The sequence below is a fragment of the Chiloscyllium plagiosum genome, unplaced genomic scaffold, assembly GCF_037043375.1.
Source record: "Chiloscyllium plagiosum isolate Xiang-an unplaced genomic scaffold, Cpla_swu_hap1 HiC_scaffold_9, whole genome shotgun sequence".
Classification (NCBI taxonomy): Eukaryota; Metazoa; Chordata; class Chondrichthyes; order Orectolobiformes; family Hemiscylliidae; genus Chiloscyllium; species Chiloscyllium plagiosum.
In genome coordinates, this window is record NW_028270147.1 from 109,367,617 (window position 1) to 109,382,810 (window position 15,194).

At 45.8% G+C, this 15,194-nt stretch overlaps 1 long non-coding RNA gene across 1 annotated transcript; it reads right to left on the reverse strand.

Annotated features, from left to right (window-relative positions):
- Positions 1-664: 664 nt before the first annotated feature.
- Positions 665-11,139, reverse strand: LOC148149241 (uncharacterized). The gene is made up of 2 exons (XR_015758077.1): positions 11,096-11,139; positions 665-1,542 (listed from the first exon to the last, which is right to left on the reverse strand). It is a non-coding gene; the product is annotated as an uncharacterized LOC148149241 (long non-coding RNA).
- Positions 11,140-15,194: the final 4,055 nt, after the last annotated feature.

Sequence of the window (15,194 nt, forward strand, 5' to 3'; positions counted from 1 at the left end):
TATAAAGTACCAGTTTCAGACTAGACATTTCACACCCAACCCCCATTTCCTCACACTGGAATCAAGAACCAAACTTGCCCCATCTCAGGATTGCCCTCTGAATGTGGTGTCAGTGTGTTAATGCTGTGTTTGAATGAAAGAGCCATGGTGGAATCTGGGACTGAATCCAAGGGGTTTCTGAGCCACCAGCAGTCTCCCCGCTGTGTGAGGGTCTGTTTGGATAAGATTTCAGCCCCATTGGTTCCCACTGATACTAAAGCTCTAGAGTGAGATTACTGGAGTCATATGTGGACTAAGGAGCACAACAATCAGGTCAATGATCTGCTCTGGAATCCACCCTGAGCCCTGGATGACTGTCACTGAGATGGCCCCAGGGGCTACAGAATATGACAGCAGAAAGTGGAACCAGTTTATCATTGACTGCCTTCCCCAGCCGTGACTCCCAGACTCCCCAGATTTAACATTCTCAATCTGACTCCAGGGACACACGGGACCAATGCATCGCACTTTAAGAGTGAAGAAAACCCAAGTCTAATTTAAGTAATATTTATTTCCCAAAACCTGTGAAATTGTTATTCTGAGTAACAAGATGCTGCCGATCATATTCATCAATGCAGGGTTCCCAGTAGCTCTGGCCATTTCCAAAGCACACACGAGACAGAGACTGAATCTTCTTGATCTTTATTCCCTTTTCCAGATTTACATTGACAGAAAAAAGACTGCAATTAACAGCCCAGACAGAGGAAGCTGTTCAAAATCACAGCCACAATGGAGCTTGAGGAAAACACTTGTGGAGATTTTCTCAATAACCTGAGAATCCTGTCCCTTTAAGTAGTGACAGAAGCTTAAATTCAAACTGACGGCTGAGCAGGAAGGAGATCTGGTTTACTGAAGCAGAAATTTCAGAGGTTCACATTGTTTTGTACAGCTGACAGTTTTCAGCATCTTCGAGAGGTTTTACTTGGCATCACAAGTCATCACTGTCCCCATAAAACGATCCCAGGACAGGTTCGGCACGGGGTTTGATACAGAGTAAAGCTTCCTTTTGATGATCCCAATGACCTGCCTTAACCCTTGAACCTCAGAAATGTCACTGAGCCAATCCCAAGAAGGAAGAGAGTTGAAATTCAGTGCTGACAATGACCTTTGTCCTGCCAGCTCAGCCCTGTTCTATTTAAAGTTGTGTCTCCTCTGTGGACTTGTCTCAAACCCTCTACACACATTCTGATCTCCTGATGCTCTTGCTGAGGGGAGAGGGGAGGGTCACGTGGGTGAGGGCACAGGAGAACCGAGCGTTGGACTCCCAGTCAGACCCAGAGAGGGTCAGCAGACTGCTGACACTGTAGGTGCTGTCCGAAGCTCGCAGGTAGTTGCTGGTCTGAACCCCGTCCGAAATGACTGCACCGTCCTTCTTCCACTGCACCTCCAGCTCATCAGGATAGAAGTGATTGGCAAGGCACACCAGGGTGGCAGTGCCCTTGGCATTGACCTGCTCCGGGGAGGGTGGCAGCAGGGTCAGCTTGGGCTGAGAGTTCTCACGGCCTGAAAGACAAGACAAACAATTTTAATCCCTGCCATTCAAAGGGATTTCAACTCTGAACATTCACTGGCAAAACAATCCATTTGAACATTTGTATTCAATACCTAACAAACCCCATAAAAGGACAGGGCCTTTTAAAATTGCTCTTGGGATGTGAGTGTCACTGACAGGGCGAGCATTTATTGCCCATCCCTAATTGCCCCTGAGAGGGTGATGGTGAAAAAGAAGGGGCAGTTTTGGATCATTCTTTCCGAAATGAATGTGGGCAGCTAGAAGGGCTCTCAATGGGGGAGCATTTCAGTGACAGTGATCAGAACTCAGTGAGATTGAGAGTCGGGATGGAAATGGAGAACCATGGGGCAAGTGTAAAAGTTTTCATTTGGGAACAAACCATTTTACTAAACTGGGCAGGGATTGGGTAAAAGTGGCTGAAAGACAAAATGCAGGGGTGAATTTTACCATGACCTGAGGAAAGCAAAGAGCTAACAGGATGAAATGTGTCCAAATGAAGTCAGGGAAATCCCAGTGATGTTTTATAATCACAGAAAGAACAAGAGAATGAAGGAATGTATGAGGCCCATTCGAGAGCAGGAAGGGAACTTGTGTGCAGTGGTGGAAGATGGAGCAATGGTTCCTCGTGAAAACGTTTGGTCTGTTTTCACAAAAGAGAGGGACAAAGCAGTAACTGTAGTTCAGGAGGAGAACTGTGCAATATTGGAACAGCATCTTTCACATCTGAAAGACTCCCAGTTCATCCAATGAAAAGAAAGATTCATGCTGTCCTAAAGATATTTGCAGACAGTGTGGGACTTGTTTGAAATGTGGTCACTGTTGTAATGTAGGAAATGTGGAAGCCAGATTGTACACAGCAAGATCCCACAAGCAACAGTGAACCATGAACATTTTTGAGTGATGTTTGTTCAGGAATAAGTATCAGCCTGAATACGATTCAAAGAGAAAGTAACTAGAACAGTTCGATAGAAAATGAGAAAATGAAAGTTAAAGGAGAAAATAGGATTACTGGTTAGTGATGGGATTGATTGTTACCAGAAAATAAAAGGAAAGGGACAGAGTATTGTGAATGTCATATTGTACTGAGGAAACTTAAAAGTGCAGGGAAGAACAATATAGAACAAGCTTAAAGGTTTTGTCTCTTAACACATGAACCATTCGGAATAATGTAGACAAAGTGGTACCACACAAACCAAGGGAAATCAAGTTTGTGAGGAGTTTAAACTAACTAAAGAAGGTAGGAGCTCAGGAGAAGTTATTAAAGTATCCAGACCAAGTAATAGGATCGAGATTATGGAAAGGATCAAGAATCGAACTTGAGGCACCACAGGGTGGAATGGTGAGCACTGCTGTCTCACAGCTCCGGAGACACAGACTCAATTCCAACTGACTGTCTGTGTGGGATTGACACATTCTCCCCGTGTCTACTTGGGTTTCCTCCCATTGTCACAAAGAAGTGTAGGTTAGGAGGATTATCCATGGGAATTGTAGGGTGGGTGGGATGCTTTTTGGAGGGTCAATCTGGGCTGAATGGCCTGCTTCCACACTGTAGGGATTCTGTGATTTCTAAAGGAGATAACTATGAGAAGGAGGCAGTCAGTGTATGACTGAGGGTGTTGTACTTCGATGCATCGAGTATATGAAACAAGGTAAATGAGCCTGTAGTGCAGGGATGTGGCTGCAAGGGGATCAGGGCTGGGAACTAAATATCCAAGGATGTACATCCTATTGAAAGGAAATGTGAGGGGATAGTGGGTCAAGTGTGAAGGAGAAACTGAATGTAATCCTTGTTAGTCAGGAAATGGTTTTGGGGAGACTGATGGTATCAAAACTTAATATGTCCCCAGGAGCCAGCAAGTCATCAGAGTATTTAAGAAAGTGGGTGTAGAAATAGTGGACACATTGCTGATCATTTCCAACATTCTGTCGACTCTGAGAGTTCCAATGGACTGGACAGTACCCAATGTAACCCCACGTTTTAATAAAAGGAGGGAGAGTGAAAATGAGGAATTATACATGAGGAAAACACTGGAGTCAGTTATTAAAGATACAGTAACCGAGCATTTGGAAAGCAGTGACAGGATCGGTCCAAGTCAGCATGGATTTACTAAAAGGAAATCAGGCCTGACACATCTTCTGGAAGGTTTTGAGGATGTGATCAGTGGAGAATGGACAAGGCTAAATCAGTGGACAACAAAAATTGATGAAAAAGTTCAGCAGGTCTGGCAGCATCTGTGGACAGCAATCGAAGTTAACATTTCAGATTGAGTGACCCTCCCTCAGGACCCAGTGGATGTTGTGTTCTGGACTTTCAAAAGGCTTTTGACAAGGTCCCATACAAGAGATTAGTGAGCAAAATTAAACCTCATGGTATTGGAGGTAATGTATTGACATGGAGAGAGAACCTGTTGGCAGATAGAAAGCAGAGAGTTGGAATAAATGGGTCCCTTTCAGAGTGGCAGGCAGTGATGAGTGGGGTACCGGAGGGTTCAGTGCTGGGACCCCAGCTGTTCACAATATACATAAATGATATGGACAAAGGAATTGAATGCAATCCCTCCAAATTTGCAGATGAGACTCAGCTGGGTGGCAATGTGTGCTGTGAGGAGGATGCTAAGAGGCTGCAGAGTGACTTGGACAGGCTGGCTGAGTGGACAAATACTTGGCAAATGCAATATAATTTGGGTAAGTGTGAGATTATCCACTTTGGTGGTAAAACAGGAAGTCAGATTATTAGTGAATGGTGAAAGTTTAGGAAAAGGTGAAGTGCAATGTGAGTTGGGTGTCATGGTGGAACAGTAACTGAAAGGGGGCATGCAGGTGCAGCAGGCAGTGAGGAAAGCTAATGACATGCTGGCCTTCACAGTGAGAGGATTTGTGTATTGGAGAAAGGATGTCTTGCGGAATTAAGGCCTCAGCTTGAGTATTGTGTGCAGGTTTGGTCTCCTAGTCTGAGGAAGGACATTCTTGCTATTGAGGGAGTCCAGCAAAGGTTCACTGGAAGGGAAGGGACGGCTGGACTGACATATGAGGAAAGACTACATCAACTGGGCTTGTCCTCACTGGGATTTAGAAGAATGAGAGGAATCTCACAGAAACATATAAAATCCTGATGGGATTTGACAGGCTTGATGCTGGAAGAATGTTCTTGATATTAGGAAATTCCAAAACTGGGGGTCACAGTCGAAGATTAAGGGTTAAGTTATTCCGATGTTGTGAACCCGTGGAATCAAGGGATATGGGGGTGGAGTGGGAATAAGATAATGAGATTGGGTAATCAGCCATGATCATATTGAATGGTGATGCAGACTCAAATGGCTGAGTGGCCGATTCCTGCAGCCATTTTCTATGTTTCTATGTTTCTAATGAGAGGTACATGTGAAGGGGGTGGGAGTAGGGTGAGGGAGGAGCAGGTTTACCCTGTCAGGAAGAACTGAAATTACATCGACAGCAAGAGGAAATATGGATTTGGAAAGCATAGAATCTGTGTGAGTCAACTTCAGGACCCACAAAATAGCAAAGGACCTGATGGGAATTATGTACAAGTCTCCTCTCAGTAGTCAGGATGTGGGGCAGAAAATAAATCAGGAGATAGAAAACGCATGTAAGAAAGGGATTATTACAATAATCATGGGGACTGCAATATGCAGGTGGACTGGGAAAGTCAGGTTGGGAATGGATCTCAAGGAAAGGAATTCATGGAATGTCTGCGAGATGCTTTTTTTTTTGTAACAGCTTGTGGTAGAGCCACTAGGAAACAGGTAATTCCGGATTCAGTGATGTGTAATGAGGCAGCTCTGATTGGGGAGCTGAAGGTGAATGAACCCTGAGGGGGCAGTGACCATAATGTGATAGAATTCACCCTGCAGTTCGAGAGGGAAAAGCTAGGAATTATATGCAATAATATCAATGAGCAAGTTAGACCAAGGAGAACCAAAGGAGATCTGTTTGGGTTTCCAGAAGGCCTTTGACAAGTTGCCACACAGGAGGTTGCTAAACAACATAAGAGCCCATGGGGTTTGGACAGAGAGTGGAAATAAATGGGTCTTTTGCAGGATGGCAGCTGGTGCCTTGTGCAGTTCAGCAGGGGGCAGTGTTGGGACCTCAGCTATTCATGTAACAATTAATTATATATTAACGATCTGGGAAAAGGAACTGAGGGCATTGTTCCTAAATTTGCTGATGACACAAAGATGAGGGGAGGGACAGGGAGAGTTGAGGAAGCAGGGAGGCTGCAGAAGGACTTGGAAAGACTCAGAGAATGGGCAAAGAAGTGACAGATGGAATACAAAGTGGGAAAGTATGAGGTTATGCCCTTGGGTTGGAAGAATAGAGATTCAAACTGTTTTCTAAATCGGGAAATTTGGAATTCTGAAATATAAAGGGGCTTAGGAGTCCTCTTACAGATTTCACTTAAGGTTAATATGTAGGTTCAGTTGGCAATTAGGAAGACAAATGCAATGTTAGCATTCATTTCAACTGAGTTAGAATATAAGAGCAGGTATGTCCTGCTGAGGCTGTATGAGACTCTGGCCAATCTGCATTTGGAATATTGTGAACAGTTTTGGGACCTGTATCTAAGGAGGGATGTGCATGCATTGGGGGAGATCCAGAGGAGGTTTATCAGAATGACCCTGCATTGGGGGAGATCAGAGGAGGTTTATGAGAATGACCCTGGGGGTGACAGCGTGGTCTGTTGAGGAGAGATTGAGGACTGTGGATGTGTACTTGATAGAGTTCTTAAGGATATGCGGAGATCACATTGAAACTTACAGAATACTGAGAGGCCTGGATAGAGTGGGCGGGGATGAGATGTTTCCACCAGTAAGAGAAACATGGACCAGAGGACACAGCCACAGAATTTAGGGATAATCCATTAGGACTGAGATGAGGAGGAATTTCTTCTGCCGGACGATGGTCAATCTGTGGAACTCATGCTGTGGAGGTGAAGGTATTGAGTGTGTTTCGGATGGACATTGATAGGTTCCTGATTGGGAAGGCGATCAAATATAATGGGAAGAAGGCAGGAGAATGGTCGTGAGAAACACATCAGCCATGCCCAAACGGCACAGCAGACTTGATGGGGTGAATGGCCTAATTCTGCTCTGTTATCATATTGTCTTTTGAACAGACTCTGCCAAACCCTGGAACACTGAAAGGCCTGGATTTGAGCCCAGCTGGAGCTGTTTGTCATCAGAACTTTATCAAGGGATAACCAGGGAGTGGTGAGAGTGTGCACCCTGTTCCATGTGGGAACTTCAGGATGCTTCCCATCTCCTGGAATATCATGAATACAGGAAGTGTGGTCAGTGACAGCAGTTGGAGCTCTGGGTTTCGGAGCTTGAGCAGCAGCTGGTGTCAGTGTGGAGCATCTCTGAGGCAGAGAGCTCCGTGGAGAGCACGTTTCTAGATGTGGTCATTCTGCAGCTTCAGAGTATGCAGGGAGAGAGGGAATGGGGGAGCAGCAGACAGTCCAACAGGTCCAGGCCGCGAGTATAGGAATCCCCTGAGTGCATCCCACTGTCCAACCAGGATTCAGTTTGGAATCCTGATGAGAATGATGGTTCATCTGGGGAGTGCAGCCAGAGCCAAGTCCCTGGCACCATGGGGGGCTCAGCTGTACAGGGGGGCACAAGGAAGACTGGAAGAGCGATAGTGAGAGGAGATTTGAGAGTGAGGGCAATCGATAGGTGTTTCTGCAGCTGCAGATGGGAATCCAGGATGGTGTGTTGTCTCCCTGGTGCCAGGGTCAAAGATGTCACTGAGCAGCTGCAGAGCACCCTGAGGGGAGAGGGGGAACAGGCAGCAGTCGTGGTCCCAGTGACAGAGGGAGAAAAGGGATGTGGTCCTGCAGTCAGAACTTAAGGAGCTCTGGAGGCAATTATCAACAGGAGCTCAAAATTGTGAATCTCTGGACTACTCCCAGTGACCAATGCAAGTGAGGACAGGAACAGAAGGATAAGGCAGGGTGTATCTGAGGCTGAAAAGGTGGTCCAGGAGGGAGCGTTTGAGATTCTTGGGACATTGGGAATGACTTTGTGGGAGATGTGACCTCTATAGACCAGATGGGTTGCTCCTGAACAGAGCAGGAACTGAGCTCCTTGTGGGGTGATTTGCTGGTGCTGTTGGAGAGGGTTTAAATGAACATGGAAGGGGGGTTGTGGGAACCAGGAGGAAATATCAGGGAGGAACACCAAGGAAAACAGAATCATGCAAGAGATAGATACTCTAAAGTAAGGAATAGTAACTTATTTGGCTGGGTCACAGTGAGGGAGAGAGTAATAATTTCTAAATTCAACTGACTGTGTGCATTTATGGGCCTGCGTGGAGTATGGGGAATAAGATTGGGGAGTTACAGATGCATATTACCAAGTGGAAATCTGGTGTTGTTGCTCTTACAGATGAGGCTCAAATGAGGACAGGACTGGGTGTTAAATATTCCTGGATACAAGGTGTTCAATAAAGATAGGAAAAGGGGAAGAAGGTGTGGGATTGTTTAAGATCGGTGCAGAGCTGGAGAAAGAGGATGTCCCAGAGGGGTCAAGGGCAGAATGGATTTGGTTTGAGATAAGGAACAAAAAAGGTGCAATCAGGTTGTTCAGTGCAGTCTGTTGGTCACCAACTAGAGGGAAGGATGTCGAGGAAGAAATCTGCAAGAAATTCACAGCACACATTTGGGTAACTTTAATTATCAGAATATAGAATGAAATCGGAGCAGTGTGAAGGGCAGAGAGGGGCCAGAGTTGTGAGAGTGTGCTCGGGTGAATTTTCTCCAGCCGTGTGTTCCCATTCCAATCAGAAAGGAAGCTCTGCCAGACCTGGATCTTAGGAATGAGGAGGCCCATGTAGATCAAGTATCAGTGGGAGGACATTTAGGGAATTGTATCACAAGGTTTAGGGAGACAGTGGAAAAGGACAAAGGACAATCCAGAGTAAAGTCATGACCATGGATCATATCCCATGGATCACCTCCAAATGTCTCACTCTTAGAATTTTCATATTTTATTTTGAAACAGAATATGAATGAGTTACCAATCTAATATTTTGCTGCAGTATTTATGGTTGAGAAGGACATCGAAGTGAAGGAAATTCGAGAAATAAATGTTGATGTCTTGAGAAGAGTCCATATTACAGAAGAAGAGGTGCAGTAATCTGTTCTTTACACTCATAAAGGTAGATAAATCCCCAGGACATGATCAGCTCCATCCCAGTACTTTGTGGGAAGCTTGGGAAGAGACTTTGACACCCTTGGTGAGATGTTTGTATCATCAACAGCCACGGGTGGTGTGCTGGAAGACTGGACTATGGCTAATTTTGTGCTGATATTTAGGAAGGTCTGCAAGGAATACCCTGGGAATTATAGACCGGTGAGTCTGATAGTGGTAAGTTGTTGGAGGGGATTTTGACAGACAGGATCGAAATGCATTTGGAAAGACAAGGATTGATTAAGGATAGTCCACAAGGCTTTGTCAGTGGGAAAACATGTCTCACAAATTTGATTGAGTTTTTTGAAGACATGACCAAGTTGATAACTGAAGGCAGAGTGGTAGACATTGTCTACATGGACTTTAGCAAGACTTTTGACAAGGTACTGCATGGACAACTGGTTAGTAAGTTAGATCAAATTGGATCCAGGGAAGCTAACTGATACAAAGTTGGCTTAACGGTTGGAGACAGAGAGTGGTGGTAGATAATGGTTGTTCAGACTGGAAGCCTGTGACTAGCGATGTGGCAAAAGGATTGGTTCTGGGTTCATCATTGTTCATCATTTATAGAAACAAATTGAATGAGAATATAGTGGGCATGGTTTGTGAGTTTGCAGATGACACTAACATTGGTAGTTTCATGGACAGAGAAGAAGGCTATTTGAGAGTACATTTACATTACACATTGAGATAATAGCGAGGTGTTGCATTTTGGTATAAAAACCAGGCCAGGGCTAACACAGTTAATTGTGGGGCCATGGGGAGTGTTGTCAAACAGGGAGACCAAGGGGTGGAGGCACATAGAGGATTGAAACTGGTGTCACATGGAGACAGGCTGGTGAAGAAAGCATTTGGTACAATTGCTTCTATCGGTCAGAGCATTACGTGTGGGAGTTGTTACGATTCTCCAAGGTATTGGTCAGGCCCATTCCCAGTCACCCTGCTATTGGAAGGATGTCATTAAATTGGAAAGGGTGTAAAAAGGATGACAAGGATGTCACCGAGACTGGAGGGTTTGAGTTATAAGGAGAGGCTGGTTAGGCCTGGGCTATTTCCCTTGGAAGGTCAGAGATTGCTGGGTGACATTTTAGAGGTTTATAAATGATAATGGGCATAGATAAGATGGCTAGCTCAGGTTTATTCCCCAGAGTAAGGGAGTCCAAAACTAAACAGCAGAGGTTTAAAGCAAGAGGGAAAAGATTCAAAAGGGACCTGAGGTGCATCTCGTTCACATAGAGGGTGGTGCGTGTATTGAATGAGCTGCCAGAGGAAGTCGTAGAGGTGAGTATGATAACAACATTTAAAAGACATTTGAACAGGTACATGGACAGGAACGGTATGGGGGAAATTAGCTAAATGCAAGCAAATGGGACTACGGGAATAGATAAGGGGAATAATTCATGAAGGATGTGAATATTTTGGAGATGGGGTAAAAAATTTCCCATAGAAGGTTCAGGGATGAGGAATGTCAGTTGTGAACAAACTTTGGAGAAGTTTGGACTGTCTTCCTTGGAGAAGTGAAGGCTGAGAGGAAATTTGTTTGAGGAATTCAAAATCAGGAGGTGTCTGGCCAGAGGAAATAGGGAAAAACTGTTCCCACTCATGAAAGTATTGAGAAGGAGAGGGCACAGATTTAAAGTAATTAGTGAGAGAATCAAAGGTGAGATGAGGAAAAACATTCTCAGCCAGCGAGTGGTTAAGGTGTGGAATGCACTGCCTGAGAGTGTGGTGGAGGCAGCTTCAATTGAAACATTCCAAAGGGAATGAGACTGTTATTCGAAATGGAACAATATGCAGGGTGACAGGAGAAGGCAGGAGAATGACACTCAGTGAATTGCTCATTCGGAGAGCCGGCCCAGACAGGATGGGCAGAACGGCCTCTGTGTGCACTGTAACAACTCTGTGATTGTGTGATTGAGCAGAGTTAAAGCTGGGGGAGGTGGGAGCTCGGTGTCTCACTGTGCTGCTGCTGCTGCTGCTGCTGCTGCTGCTGAGGTCAGTGAGATCAGAGACTGGGACAGGGAGCCAGAGCTCACATCAAACTCTGCCCATGTCCGACACACTGAGACTGGCAGGAGGCTATTCACTGATTTCACTCCATGCTGCAGGAATGGGACCACAGGCTGCAAATGGACAGAGCTCCTCCACACGGTGAGTGAAACTAATTGACTTATATCTTGCTGCTTAAAGGGACACCCTGTTAGACACAGTGCTCCTTCATCAACTATTTCATTCACTGCAGCTTCTCACTAATATCTTCAACAATTCAGCATTTGTGTTTTAGAAAGTATGTTTCAGTATTGACAGGGTTAATAACAGAGGATTGAGGTTTACTTACTCAGTCGGAGCTTGGTTCCTTTCCCGAACGTAAGCCACAGTGAGAGCTCCCAGTGCAGAGGGTGAACAAAAATCTCTGCTCTTTGCTTCCCTTTCTAACTCACTCTCACACTCTCCCTCTCACTCTCTTTCTCTCTCCCTCATTCATGTGTCTTTCTGTCTCTGTCTCTCTGGGTTGTGTCCAGCTGGGCTCGGGCGGTTTGTCAAATGTATTTTTCAATGTTAAGTTTTGCAGCTGTTCTTCACGTGTGGCGATGGAGTGTAAGAGGGGAACTTGAGGCCTTCAGTAAATGGTGGACACCACAGAGACTGGAGTGTGTAATGGACAGTGACAATCCAGCATGGGTTAGTTTGTTCATTTACATTTATATGTAATTGGATGTGTCAGGACAGGCAGTGGGACTGTGCCTATTGAGGTTTTTGTATGGCTCTGTAACACTGTGTAGGGGGAGCTGCTCTTCTGCATACAGTAATAGTCAGCGACATCCTCATTCTGAACGTTGTTGATTGTCAGGGTGAAACTGGTCCCTGAGCCCTTGCCGGTGAATCGATCGGAGACTCCTGTGAATCGATTTGTTGCAGCATAGATCAGGAGAGAGGGTTTCTGACCTTCTCGCTGCTGGTACCAAGCAAGGTTGCTGCTAATGCTTTGACTGGCCGTACAGGTGATGGTTGCAGTCTGGCCCAGTCCCACTGACAGCACCGGGGGAGACTGAGTCATGGTGATGTCCCCACTGATACCTGAGGGGTCAGAGAGAAACACAGTGAAGTCAGAACTGTCACAGAAAGAGCCTGTCAAATGAGAGATTGTTGGAGACACTGAGCATTCCTCTGGTTTCAGCATTTTCCCTTCAATCACAAGTCAGTGGAATTGGAGTGAAATGGAGAGCAGCTAAAGATTCAAGGTGGAAGAAGAGAGATTTGTACCTGTGACACAGAATGCCAGGGGCCAGATCAGCTGGATGTGTGAAATCATGGTGTGTGCTCCTGTCCCTGTGTCTGGTTCCTGATAAACTCTCCCTTCACTGGGCTCTGCTTTATAAAGCTGCAGTCTGTGAGAGTCTGACTGGGTGTTCCTCAGTATGTAAATGGCATCAGGCAGAGAGAGCCACGTCAGCCCCTCACACTTCCTTTTCTCTCTCTCTCTCTTTCTCACTGTCTCAGAGAGTCATTGATGTGAACAGCACTGAATGAGGCCATTTGGCCCATTGTATCTGTGCTGGTAAACAAAGATCTGATGACACTAATCCCATCCTCCAGCTCTTGGCCTATTACCCTGGAGCCTACAGCAACACAAGGGAATATCTAAACGAGAGTTTGTGACTCAACCAGCCTTTCAGGCAGTGAGTTCCAGACTCTCACCACCCTCTGGGTGAAAACATTTCTCCTCAATTCCCCTCTCGCTCTCCAACTTGACTGGGCCTGGACTTACTCGAGTTCAGAAGGATGAGAGGGAATCTGATTGAAACATATAAAATTCTAACAGGGCTGGGCAGGGAGGAGGTTTCCCCTGGTTGGCGAGTCTGGAACCAGGGGACCCAGTCTCAGGGGGATACAGGATAGACCATTTAGGACTGAGATGAGGAAACATTTCTTCACTCAGATGGTGGTCAACCTGTAGAATTCTCTACCACTGAATATATTCAAGAAAAAGAGAGAGATAATTGTTTTGCATTTTAACAGCATGAAGGGAATGGGGAGAAAGCAGGAATATGGTTTGAGAGACAGGGTCAGCCATGATCATACTGAATGACAGAGCAGACTCAAAGGGCGAAATGGCCTGCTCCAGCTCCGAGTTTCTGTGTGTCCATGTCTATGTTACCTTCAATCTCTGTCCCTGGTTACTGAGTCCTTTACTCATGTAAAAAGTGCCTTCCTACCCACACTATCACTGCCCCAAATAATCTTATACCCCTCGATCAGGTCCCTTCTCAGCCTTCACTGCTCCAAGGAAAACAACCCCAACCTTTCTAATCTTATCTCAAAGCTCACATTCAGGCAGCATTCTGGGAAATCTCCCCGTACCCTCTCAAGTACAATCACATCCTTCCCAGAATGTGGTGACCAGGACCTGACCTCTTCTCTCTCTCTCTCTCTTTCTCTATCTCTCTCTCTCTCTCTATCTCCCTTTCTGACTCACACCTTACACTTCTTTCTCTCTACCTCTATCTCTCTCTCCCCAACTGTTAATCTCTTTCATATTCTCTTTCTGACTCAAAGCCACTCCCTCCAACTCATTCCCAGTTCCTCACTTCGTCTCATAATCTCTATTTCTGCATCTTTCTCTGTCTCCGTCACTCACTCCATCTCTCGCTATAATTGAAAGCATCCAAATGTTATCTGCCCCTCTCTATTCCTCCCTCTCTTTCTCTCCCACACTCTCTGCATCCCAATCTACAGTCTCTCTCCCTCCCTCTCTGGCATTCTGTCTCTAACCATACTCATATCTCTCTCTCTCTCTCTCACACACACACACACACACACACACAACCCTACCCTCTCTCTCTTGATTCCCTTCACTCTTGGTATCACACCCATTCTATCTCTTTCTCTCTCTCCATGCCTCTCAGTCACATCTTGTTTCTCTCTCTATCTCTCAACCTCACCATTTCTACCACCCTCTACCTCTCTCTTGGTCCCCTCACATATCTCACACTGTCTTAGATGCTCCTCCCTCTATCCCCGATCTCTCTCTCTTGCACACACGCGCACACATACACACACACACACACACACACACACACAGAAACTCCCTCTCTCTCTCTGTCTCGCTTCTCTCTCTTTCTGACAGTGTCCTGGGTGGTGACAGTTGAATGCAGGATAAATCTCCCTCTGCTCTGCACCACTAATGCACATGAACCTTTGACCCCAGAAGGATGTATTTTCCTGGAGTAACTCCCCATTTCCCACATTGACCAGGGTTTGGCCTTGCTCAGGAAGATGGACAGATTCTTGTCAAAAGAAAGGCAATTCTGTGCTGTTGGCCTATTCTCACTGGGGACTGGTTTGGACACAAACCTCATTCCATGAAGGCCCAGCAGAGAGAGGATATCCTCAGGCCATCAGTGTGAGCTGGAGGGACAGGACAGACTCTGACCCACTGACCCATCCTGTACATTCACAACATGTTCCAATCCCTTTCCCTTTCCTTCCACTTCCATGATGAGTCTCTGAGTCAGGCTGTTTCACTGGGATGAGGGTTGGACTATCACACAGTTACAACAGAAAGGAACTGACCCCTCACCCAATAGCGACCAGTAAACATGGGCTCCTTCCTGCTGGAACCTCCAACAGAGACCAGTAAACATGGATCTCCTTCTAACTGGATCCTCCAAGAGAGACCAGTAAACATGGGCCTCCTATTCACTGGAGTTTCCGATGGAGACGAGTAGATGACTGAGTTTTTTAAGAAGTAATCACGGAGATAGATAAAGGTGGAGCAGTACACTCTGTCCACATGGACTTTAGCAAGGCCTTAGACAAGGTTCCCCTGGTAGACTGTTTAGTAAGATTATATCACAGAGGATCCAGGGAGAGTTCGCCAATTGGATAGAAAATTGGCTTAATGGTAGGAGGCAGAGGCTGGTGAGAGAGGGTTGTTATTCAGACTGGAGGCCAGTGACCAGCCATCTGCCAGAAGAATCAATCCTGGATCCACTGTTGTTCATCATTTATATGAACAATTTGGATGAGAAAATAGCAGGAACGGTCAGGAAGTTTGTGGCTGACATTAAAATTGTTGGCCAGGGACAGGGGAGAAGGTTATCCAAGAGTGCAATGTCATCTTGATCAACTGGGCCAGTGGGTCAACAAATCCAGATGGAGTTTAATTTCGATAAATGGAAGGAGTTGCATTTTGGTAAGACAAACCAGGGCAGGAATTACACAATTAATGGTAGAGCCATGGGGAGTGTTGTTGAACAGAGAGACTGAGGGGTACAGGTACATAGTTCCTTGAAAGTGGTGTCACAGATAGACAGGATGGTGAAGAGGGTATTTGGCATGCTCACCTTCACTGGTCAAAGCAGGGAGTACAGGAGCTGGGACATCATGTTACAGCTGTACAAGGCATTGGGAAGGCCACATTTGGACATTATGTA